Genomic DNA, 12,027 nt, shown 5'->3' with positions numbered 1-12,027 from the left:
GAGAACCCCTACCTAACTAAGTACACCAACTAGAGAACTCTGTATTTAATGCAAGTGCCACAGCACAAGTCAACTGTGGAACTGTAGTAGGTTAGGTTTGATGCTGTGGAGGGGTTGAATGCCATGTTAGGTAGCAGAAAGTAATTGGTTATCCAAACAGATGGCTAGGAATTGCTGATATGTATATTTTTCAAGTACTTTAGAGAGGAGAGGAAAGATTGTTATAGGGTGATAGCTTGACCGTTTAGTTGATGTGCTACCTTTTTGTAATAGGATTATGAAAAAACTTTCTATAGGACTGGGATATAGTTTTCTGTAGTGGATCTATTAATTAGAATAAATACAGGATACCAAATGGTATCAGCAGTTATAGTGACATATTCAAATGGCAGTTTGTCATCAGCTAGTGTCATAGATTTCAATTTTTAATGTATTTTTATGGTATTTGTCTAAATGGTTGTTAGGCTGAGTTGGGGTGTGGAGCTATAGCCGGGTGGTTATTTGGGGTAGGGTATCCATTATAGTAGTGGAAATAAAGTGCTTCTTGAATATGTCTGCAATGTCCCTGCTGGTTTTAGATCGGAAAAGATTTGGGGATTGGCTAATCTTTTGAAGTTTTTTTGCATGTGTGGTCTGGTTTGTGGAAAAGTATTTTTTATCTTTTAATCATAAAAAAACTTGTGCCTTTGTGTAGTTTCTTAGGCACCAATTTGTATCTAGGTAAAACTGGATCTTAATTTTATGCCATTGTTTTCAGACATTGTCTCTGTCTCTCATGAGTTGTTTAGTTTGATGGGTTAGCCATGGGGCAGAATTTATTTTCATTCATTTATGTCTCTATTTGTGGCTTGTTTTAGTATGGTTAAGAAGGAATTATTGATGTGACAGAGAGCTACATCTACAGGCAGATATCTGAAGGGTTCTCAATCACATTGGTTAAGTGTGTCATTAAATATGGACTTATCAAAGTTGGTTAAGTTTCTCACAGAGTTGAAGTATAGGGGTTTGGGGGATTTATGGTATTCTCTGTTGATGCAGGTGAGGTGATTATCACTGAGAGAGTCTGGGAAGGTTCCAGCTAGATTAATTTTTTTCAGTGTTGATTGAGAGCATGCAGTCTAGTATGGATATTTTTGTATACTGTGTCAAATCAGGTGTGTTGTTGGATAAGCTAAATGAAATGATAGAGTTAACATTATGGAGAGTAGATTTAGGTTTGCTAGAGGTCGAGTATATGTTAAGGTCACTAAAGGGGATGATTTCTTGAATGCAAGTATATGATAAATAGTTAAATATGTTTTCGGTAGTCTTGGCATTTTTGGGGGGAGGTAGCGAGTAGGGATCTACAATAATTATGGACTTCTGACTAATTAGGTAGAGTTTGGCTATTAGTATTTCTTCATTGCTTTATTGTGGAATATTTGGGAGGTGAGTACGTATTTGTTAGATGGCTTGAAAGATGATGGCCATGACCCCAGCTCGTTTAGCTATTTGGTCTTTCCTAATGATGGTGTAACCAGGAGGAATGATTTCTTCATCTTAAATTTCAGGACTTAACCAAGTTTCAGTGATAACTATGATGTAGGGTTGATAGAATACAAAACATGTATAAAGGTCTGATATCTTACTGCAGATGCTGCAGGCATTGAGATGATATATTTACAGGCAGGAGGAAGAATCTGTGATTTATTTTGTTCTAGAAGATTGTTGAGGAAGGGAGTTTTTATTCATGGGGGATTAGATGGGTGTTTGGTCAGGGTTAGGGTGTACATCTCCACTCTCTATTAGTTTATTGGGGTGAATGGTGGAATTTTTGAGATTATGGAGAAGACATTTTGGTATTTGGTCAGGTTGTGCTGTACATCTCCACTCTCTCTTAGTTTATTGGGGTGAATGGTGGTGTTTTTGTGATTATGGAGAAGTAATGTTGGTACTTTCTTATGCACTGGTGTGTGAGGGGTTGTATTTTGTGTAGGCTAGTAATGTATGTTTTTAGATTAAGATTTTCTCTATGCTGAAGAGGAATGGACAAATTAGGAAGCTATATCTGTAGACAGGAGGTTAGTCATTTTTGTGGAGAAATTGATTTGAGTGTAGATAGGGCATGATTCATAAGTAGTTCATAGGTTTAGGATGGTTAAAGTTCCTATTAGATGAAGTGTCTGCTTGTTGGTAGGTGTGAAATTGATGTATAGAAGAGTATAGAGAGGAAATGGAAGGAAGAAAACTACAAAATGCATTGGGTTGATAAGAGAAGGATGGTGAGAAATGACTGTTCTTTTCTGAATTGTAATTAATTGGTTATTTTATGCACAGAAGTAGGATATAAAGACATAGAAGGGGAACTGACAGGCAATAATGTACAGGAGAAATATTTTCAAAAAATCTTTTTAACCTGAAAATGCAGCAGATGGAGCCTCTCTGGTGGCAGAGAGAGATAATGCCCTGATTATGACCTAGGCTATCCAGATTCAATTAGCATCTCAGGCGACTGACAGACTGGAAGGGAGGAATAGGCATTCCCATCCCAGGGGGGTGGTATGTGGGCATCTCTTGATGATGATCCCTAGTGGAGGTTGGGGATATCACCAGAGGAAGAGTGGTCAATAAGTAACAGCGGGGGTGACTGAGCTGATGCAGCAACAGAGCAATATGCTGCATGCCTACATTGCATGTCTATCCTGGACCACACCACAAAAATACAAAGGGGAGAATGAGGTAGGCCCAAGTAAAACCACCCCCTACAGAAGCTCAAATGTTCAGAGTCCCATTGCCTTCAGTCTGTGACTGACTCAACCAACTTCCAGAGTAAGTCCAGGGGAGCATGAAGCAGTTTGAAGACCTGGTGCAGATGGGACATGAGGGCCAGTGATATGCAGGAAGGGAGAAAATGTAAAAAAAAATCAGCAGATGGCAGGTAGAGGTAAAAATACAGCATGCTATGGAAATCACAAACACTACACAACTTTGGAAACAATGGAATAACTACATTTTGGTAACAGCTTATGTGATAAGATTTATTTACAAATTCCACCCACATTCCTTTCTGTCTAATGTAGTATTCTAATAGATCACATAGTTGCCCTACTGCAAGTGCATCTTTGTCATCAGGACATTAGAAAATTCAGACCAGTTATAATGTATTTTAATGATCCTTCTGCTTTGTTCCATTTGCTGCCTGCTCTGTAAGTTACCCTGCAGCACCGACTTTATTCCTGTCATTGATGTGGAGAAACAATGTAGCACCTTGTTTCAAATTCAGTATGTTTGAAATGAACCACCTTATAAAATGAAGATAAGTTGAGGTGCAAGACTTTTGTAATTATTGTTTATATATTACAGATTAGTTACCTCAAATGTTGACAAAGAACAAGAAAGACATTTTACCTCAAATGTTGGTGAAGAACAAGAACAGGTAATACATTTAATATCAGTTTTTATAAACTCTCTTGCAGCAAGTGATTTGTTTGTGTTTTCTGCACAACATCCATAACATGGCAATAGTGCTGGCTTATTCCTATTGGCCAAGGAATGGAGCTTTGTATCTCTGTAAAGCTTTATTGTAACATTTCCATATTGGAATATGCTATTTCTTTGCTAAATATATTAAGTTGTTTATGTTAAAGTGGTCTAAACTCTGAGTAGCTGACAAGTTTGACTTCTTTTATACAATGCATTTTCAAACCATAAAGGCTAGGTTATCACCACTAACCCAAAAGACTGAATATGCAGCATTGTCCAAAAACAAAGTTTCAATCTATACTTAATTTGCTTGTTTTCCACCTACAATCACAATACTCCTATTCTTTGTATCCTGTCGAGGGTATATGATTTTATCAATGAAATGAAAACATGTATTTTCATTTTGTACTTGTATCTGAGATTGAATCAATATTTGTATCTTTATGTTGTACATGTATCGTATGGTTATTTATAAATATGGAGCTTTTCTCCCAGGGCCTCTGCTGAAAAAGAACATTTTGTTCAGACTATCCTGGTAAACAAATGTAAACTAAATAAAATAAAATAAATAAATGTGTCTATGCTTCCATGACGTGATAAGTCAGTTCAATTTCAAGGTTATCAAACATACTATAAAAAAATCCTAATTGATGTATACTGCATAGAACACCTTGATTATGTTCCACAATCTGTAAATATGCTTAGGCAGTCTTCTGACATCAGAACATTGTTTAACAAGTTTTTGTTAAGCACCACTAAATGCTGCTAAGCTCTAGTCTTATGCTAAAACATATCAGTGGTCAGTTTCACACAACTCAGAACAGCAGTGAGAAAATGAAACAGCTTTCAAAGCTGTTAGATACTTTGTCATGTCATGTTTTAAACCAGACTTATGGCAAATCAAAGTGTCTAACACCTCTTAGAGTTATTTTTCCTTAGAAGGACACTCTGCTTCTGCCCCTGTCTGTGTGATAGAGGCAGGGTTATTGAATTTCTACACTTTTAATGTGTAACTGATAGTGCATAAAAGCAGATAAAGCTCCATATGCTACAAAGAATTATTATCCACACTCTTCAGTTATAACTCATTTGTTATGTATTCTCAACATAAATGGCAAGATTCCCCTTGAGAGCAGACTGAAGCAAAACTCTCTTGGTGAATCTCTTAACTGCCATATCTTGGCCACATAACGACTTGACCAAGATCGGAGATATGATCATAATCCTCTATATAATGACCATATTTACTATGTTTATTATATCAACATTTAACATAGGAAGCATAGGCCATTCTACTACCACTGAGACAATGAAGTACATATTTACCACCTGGGAGACTGTTCCACAGAGGAACACCAGCCATTTTCAGGATGTCCTATAGAAAGTTCAAGATGCTACTATTTTAGTCCAAAAACGTCAAAACAATTGTGTGATTCCACACATGCAGCACAAAAGTTAGAAATGTGCTGTTATGTATTAAAATCATTTTTTGTGGTCAGCAAGCACAGTGCACCCCTCCAATATTGTGGGGGTGTACTCTCATACCCCTGCTACCTATACATGCTTATACCAGCATTGCTGTACATTAGAGAGGAAGTAATTCTATGAGAAACAATATTTTTGACATACCCTGTATTTCCCCCAATACACTTATTTTATCAGAGTCTGGGACTTGATCATACATCTGGAACCCATTTTTCAGATTTCCTTTTATACACTTGCCACCTGCTATTTCAGTCTCACTCACAGCCAGTTCAGAGCAGCAGTTACGTATACACCCTATAAGTCTAGTTATTACCACATTTGAATGCACTAGTATTTTTATTTACTTTTTTTTATTACTTTGTTAACTGGGTAGAATGATCCACATGAACCATTTTCAAGATGAACCCAGGAGGTTACAAAGAATCAAGAAATGTGCAACTAAAATGCCAAGTATAAAACAAAAAGAATAAAAGGTTTATATTATTTAATTATACAGTATAGCATTAGTAGTAATTATGTATATGTGCATAGTTAGAAAGATACTCAGATATATTGATTTATCTAAATAAACAGATATATTTATAAATCACTATTACTGTATTGATGTGTCATTTTGTCAAAGGAGTGCAGTGTGTGTGAAGTCAGAAAGAGGGAGTTTGGTTGGGAAAGTTAATTTTTTGCTTGTGATTTAAATACCAAGAGTGTTGCATTTCTGAAACTTGAAATTACTGTGTGTGTGTGTGTGTGTGTGTGTGTGTGTGTGTGTGTGTGTGTGTGTGTGTGTGTGTGTGTGTGTGTGTGTGTGTGTATGTTAAGGGGATAGATTTAGTGCTGAGTATGTCCATTGATGCTTGAAGTGGGTATCTGAGTGTTTTGTGTAATGGCAGCATTGCAGAAAAAGTTTTTATGCAGGCTAGGGTTAGGGTCAGGGTCAGGAGGAGCATTAGTATTCATTAGTAAGATGTTACGGGGAGCTTGCACTGGGTTCATTGAATACAATTAACAGGCTCATAGGTTCTTGGAAAGCTTACAGCCAAAAGAGACTGTTAAGAAGCTCAGCCTCATCACCATGTACTTGTAGAAGACAGCAGTATTCCCCACTAAGAAGACATTCACCACATATCCTGGGTGAAAATATGTAATCACCCATTCAGTCATCCAGACTAGTCTTAAGTGTTGCTAGGGAAGATCTCAGTTTAATAGGTAAGGGCAGCCTATTCTAGAAACATGGGATATGTTGAGTTAGGTATCTGTCATGCCATCAGGTGTAGTTGGTGTTATAGTATATATTTAGATGTCTAGAACAAGTGCTTACTTTTCCACTTGTTCTGTTTAGGTAAAGGAGTTCAAAGAATACAGGTTCATTCACAACATGGAAAGCTAAGGAGAGGTCACTCCTCGGCTTTTGCATGACACTGCTTGCAAGGAGAGAGCTTTTAGTCTCTCACAGTAGTGAAGTGTAATGAAACATGAGATCTTTTTTATCGAAGAAGCATCAAGATCTCTCAGGCTGGTTTAGACATTTAGTGAGGGATATGCAGAAGGGTGCATTATATTCAGTGATGGGCCTACTAATGGATGAATAATGTGGAACTATAACTTCTTTGGACATTAAGGAGATGACACAAAGGATAAGCTGTACAGGACAGAAGGGTTTCTAACCACCATAGAGATGTGGGAGTGAATAGAGAGTTTGTTATCAACATATGTAACCATGTCCCTGATGTCTGAGCCAGATATAACTGGAATGTTATCTATATGGTAAGCAGTAGTGATGCCAGATTTACCAAAGGAAGTTATGTTGCATTTCTTGGTGTTAACCCATGATGATGAATACAATACAGATTTGTTTGGTCCAGCCTTTGCAGGATAATTTGAGTATCAGAATGGAATTTGAAAACCACCCCAGTTCAGTTCCAACACAGACACTCTCTCTGGCCTTTAACTTTTACACCATTCACATCTTGTGGAAACACTTTATTTCACATTTTGCAGACTCTTGCAAAATGGTTACAACCTCATAAAACTCTGAAGCATTCATAAATGTTCTGTAACATGTTTTTATATGTTTATACCCATGCAGCTAGCATTTTTTGTATAGTTGTCAATGTATTTTTCCAGGTGCTACCTTGGATACCACACAATTGCTAACATTTTGCTTTTATATAGTTAATATATCTAATATTTGAGTATTTCTTGTCTTTGTTTTGCTCTCCTTCCCATTCATATGCTTTAGGTTACACTTTTCCAAAGCCCTTAGTCTTAAATGCATGACATCAACTCTGCATACATAAATCGCTTTTTCTTGTGTCAGCTGCATGGCAATCAGTGCTCTACCCTGGAAAACAAAGACAGATAAAATAAAATAAAATAAAATAAACTCTACTTCCTTTAAAAATATATATCTGACTTGATATGTTCTGGTTCCACATAAAACCCTTCATTTGTAAAGAATCATACAGGGTGCCATTCTTACAGTCTTACACTCTACTTCAGATCAATTACATACGTATCAATAGACATGAGAACCCCTTGATTTCTATTGAAGAATACATGTCTTAACTCTTGTTTGCTTCTTGGTATGCTACAGATTTATTTGTCAAGACAGAATGTTTCCTTTTTCTTCCTCCTTAAAGTTAAATATGTTGGATACTTTAATGCATTCCTGAACTGATACATGAAAAAATGTAACACTCTGTATAATTTCTGGTTTTAAGGTAAATTCAATCATAATGAGATGCAGTTCAAAACAATAAATTCCAAGCTTCTACCAGAGTACCATAATGCTTCAAAGCCGTTTTGGTTCAGATGAAGTCATCTACCCCCACTGAAAGGACCTCACCTGATGACTCCTCTACTCGCACCCAATTGGCTCATGGGGGAGGCATTAATGGCCTACAAAAGAGCCTTATGTTTCATGTGTTCCTGCATGAAAAACTCTATCAACTCATCCATTCCCCAAAAGCAAAACTGCAGAGTAGGGAATGGGTTAGCTTACTGGTCCTGTACAGAGACCTACCCTTTACTCAGGTAGAGAACCTGCCTTCCCTATTGGTGGCTCAGCTTCTGATGGGAGTATGTCTCTCTGCATGCAGAGACCCTACACCTCACAGATGTGTCCCCATACTCAATGAATGTAACACCTAGTGTTTGCTCCAGTTATGTATCACCCAAGTGGTGGGCCTAAGTAACCTTCCTCACATCAAGATGGGAGAGATGGCAGCAACCAATTAATCCTATACTCCTTTGCCAGTTCCTACAGGCACCTCCTAATCAAATTCAGATCACCACTACTGTGTAACAGACTTGATTTTTGTGGTAAAGTCATCTTAAGTCAAACATTGAAAAAACTGCAGCTGAGAATGATGGTGATTCAGCAGAGCATGATAAATGAACTGTGTTTTTGAGAGTGAGTTGTGAGTCAGTAATGTGTGGAAATAAGTTGACTGTGTGAGAAAATTCAAAGCAAGAAAGGACAAATATTTTTTTTCACTGAAAAAATAAAAAAATATATAACAGAAACATATGTGGTTTATGGATGTGATATAATAGAAACTTTTGTGGCTTATTGATGTGATATAATAGAAACTTCTATGGTTTATGGATGATGTGATATAATAGAAGTTTCTGTGGTTTATGGATGTGATATAACAGAAACTTCTGTGTTATACCCATGAAAAAAGAGAGATGTTTCATCTTTTAACATTCCAGATAGCCAGAAGCCAGACCAGAGATCAAAATAAAAATGCAGCTTCATGCGTCAAATAAGGACGGTGCAGTGGTGCAGCAGTAGCCTTGTTGCCTCACAGCAAGAGGTTCTCCAGTTTGATTCTTGGCTGGAGTGCCTCCTGTGTGGAGTCTGCATGTCCTCCCTGCATTTATGTGGGTTTCCTCTGGGTGCTCCAGTTTCCTCCCATGTTACAAAGACATGCATCTGGAGCATTTCTTCCCGGGCCTCCACTGAAAATTGGCTTTGTTCCAAGTCAAACTTTCCCAGTTAACAAATGTTAAATAAATAAATAATTCTGACACCATATAGTATATGTGTACTTAGTAGTGTAAACACGTCAACAATTATGGAATAAAAGGCTAGGGCACAGACATTTACACAAAGAAGCTTTGCTTTAGACTGAATTGTCATGCTGTGAGATGGAGTTGCCTGTCAATCCAAGAACAAAGTACATTTCTGAGCTGGATTCACATCAGTGATGTGCTAAATAAACCTCCACGATGAAAGAATATTCCATATTTTGCATATTTTAATTCACTGGAGGGAAAGTACAAAACACCTTCATTTGATATTTCTTCACCACATGAAGTGTGTCATAGAGCTTTGCACAGATAATCAGGAAGTCTGAATGTGCTGTTAATATTACTGATGAAAATTTAAAGCATAGTAATGTAAGACTGATTTATTGAAAAGGCGGAGACAGAATGATGTCAAGGTGACAAAAAGTAAGTATATAGTCCCAGTTACACAGCTGAAGCATGCTAGCCATGTCTTAAAACTAGAAAATTTACAAAAGACACAGAGGAAAAGGTGAGCCTTATAGCAAATGTCCAAAAATAGATAAATGAGTTTCATTGATATTTTTAGGAATGAAGTGTATTTCAATGTTCATTCCAAACCTGTCATGTCTGTGTTGCCCATTAAGTACACTACTGAAACATAATGGGGAATTTTACTTTAACAGACAAAAGAAAATAAAGCTTTAAAATTTGTAGGTAAATAATAAGAAAATGCCCTTAATGAAGTATTTTGATATGACTAAAGTTAATTACATTATAAAAAATGCATGACAGAATGTTACTGGTGCAATGATTCATCACGGAGGAATACTAGCCACTTACTGGTTAAGATCCAGTGTGAGCATCCTTTAAGGAATATTAAACAAGATGCACTCAAAAAGAAAAAGGACTCATAGCCATAGGTTTGGATGTATAATGTTTCAGGAGTATATTTATGTGGAATTTGGGCTAGCAGGAAGAGACAGTAAAGAGTTGCAGGGTATATTTAAGATGTCCATGTTCAAGGTACTGCCGGTTCTCTAAAGAATGCCGCTGAGAGTGCAAACATATGACATGAGTATGAAGTGTGAGCTATGAAAAGGAAATCAGGCACCATTTGTAGCTTCTGGTTGAAAAAGAGGATGTAGTGGGAAAGAAGTACAAGTGATTTACAAAATATAACAGTTAACCTGTGACCAATAAGAAGTGGATACTAACACTGAGCTCAAAATCATTCAAGCATGGCAGTACTCTAATATGACACAAAGAAAGTCTGTGCAAACTATCTCCTACAAAGAAATAAGTACAACCAATATTGTTGTTCACAGAAGTCCTAAGCTGTACTCAGGTATGATGTTTAAAGCAGATAAAGTAACAGAGCCGAATCCACTAAAGGAAAGAAATGCTGACAAAAACACATAAGACACATTTAGGAATTCTAAGTGTAAAGAAAAACCATGAGATGTGTTATACAGACCAGATGTCTTAATGCAAGTTGATTAAATAGAGTCTATGCAGTGTACAATGCATATTATGTCAATAATCTAAGACAAAATTAATCCTTACAAAAATGAAAAAGACTGCAGAGTAAACAGATTTATTTCATTTTGCACACTGTGTGAATTTAAATGCATTGATTATTATTTGTTGTTCATAGGTTCATAGGATAATACTAGGCTATTGGCCCAGAGGCCCTTATAAGTTTAGCCAAGAATTTTGCCTATGTTCCCTCAAAGTCAGCACCTGTTTCACCTGTCCAGAAGGGACACAGGTGGGATCCCAGGGGTGTATTTCTGTTTCCCATCCAGGTTCCTCTTAAACAATGCTAGAGAGGTACTTTGCTTTAAGATGGAGAGGGAGTCTATTTCACAGATGGGGAAGTCTTCGGGCCACAAATCTATCCCACCAACAAGTTCTATTAATGCCACAGACCAGGTTAAGGCCTTGCATGTGGGTTGCGCAACTGGAGTTTGACTTACAGATATGCAGCAACCCCATCAAGGCTGGGTCTGAGATGGCCTCATATGCCAGACACAGGTCAGCTCTGAATAGTCTGTACGAGACTGAGTAGAGGTAGAGGGCTTTTAGCCTATCTGTATAGGATAGGCATTTCACACTCTGGATTTTCCTGGTCAGGAACCTCTGTGGTCTCTCCAGCTGCTGCATGTGCTTGGCAAGGTACATGCCGAAGGGGCATTGTAGTCGATAATGGGTCTGATAAGGGAGGGTGACAGGGATGTTATGACCTCCTTGTTCCTGGATGAAATACCCTTATTTATGAGGTGGGGCCACATAGAATGCCTTCTGTGCAAAGGAGGCAACGTGGTGGTCAAAAGCCAGGTTGCTATCAGCCTGGGTTCCCAAGTCCCTCACGACTGATTGTGTGCTTAGTACGTTATTAATGTGATAATTAGTGGGGATGCCATTTTCCCCAAAGGGGATAAGGATGCATTTCTTGACATTCAGTTTGAGGCCATGCTTCTGGCACCAGTCAGTTTGGGTAAGGCCCTCTTGGAGACATTCACATCACTAGGGTAATTTAAGACAGCCCCCAGCTTGCAGTCATCTGCAGACTTGGTCAGCCACAGACCACTGGTTTTGGCTTGCACCTCAGAAAAAGTATATCCCAAACTATATGGAGAGAGACATTATGGAGCTTTCAGATTACATTTCTCAGGCTGGTATGAACCTAGCACTGTGCAGCACATTAGCATCATCAAGGGTGCTGCCACTATATGAGCAAAAAAATGATCAATTTCAACAATTTGCTGTTATTCTGGTGTCATTCTACGGGGATCCACTATTTGTCATCTTGGGAGGACATGGTTAACAGACCACACTGCTTTGCCAAAGATTGTCTGCACATTTCCCCCGTAGGCTTTTAAATACTAGCTAAAACTTTATCCACCTCCAATTGTGCCTTTCCAAGTAATGCCAACTTGGCAAGCTTACCGACATAGTAAAATCAACTCAACTGAACCTCAAGGTGTTACTGTTCAATGCCAGGATCCTAAATTAAAAAAAAAAAAAAAAAAAAAAAACACTTCCTCCAAGCCCTCCCCACACTCAAGA

The 12,027-nt window shown here is 37.8% G+C and overlaps 3 long non-coding RNA genes across 3 annotated transcripts in view; 1 reads left to right on the top strand and 2 right to left on the bottom strand.

Annotated features, from left to right (window-relative positions):
* Positions 1-12,027, bottom strand: part of LOC122812300 — a 518,343-nt gene that overhangs the window by 197,697 nt on the left and 308,619 nt on the right. The window lies entirely within an intron of this gene.
* The window catches only part of LOC122812301, a 73,678-nt gene that overhangs the window by 50,341 nt on the left and 11,310 nt on the right, over positions 1-12,027 (top strand). Inside the window, exon 3 of the long non-coding RNA XR_006366381.1 lies at positions 3,343-3,415. This is a non-coding gene — a long non-coding RNA (uncharacterized LOC122812301). The remainder of the gene's footprint in view (positions 1-3,342; positions 3,416-12,027) is intronic.
* LOC122812303 overlaps positions 6,910-12,027 on the bottom strand; it is a 108,302-nt gene continuing 103,184 nt past the window's right edge. The window contains exon 2 of the long non-coding RNA XR_006366382.1: positions 6,910-7,285. This is a non-coding gene — a long non-coding RNA (uncharacterized LOC122812303). The remainder of the gene's footprint in view (positions 7,286-12,027) is intronic.

Source organism: Protopterus annectens, chromosome 9.part0 (assembly GCF_019279795.1).
Source record: "Protopterus annectens isolate FY-2018-M chromosome 9.part0, PAN1.0, whole genome shotgun sequence".
NCBI lineage: Eukaryota > Metazoa > Chordata > Ceratodontiformes > Protopteridae > Protopterus > Protopterus annectens.
The sequence above is the reverse complement of the archived record's forward strand: the minus strand, read 5'-3'. Positions and strand labels throughout refer to the sequence as shown.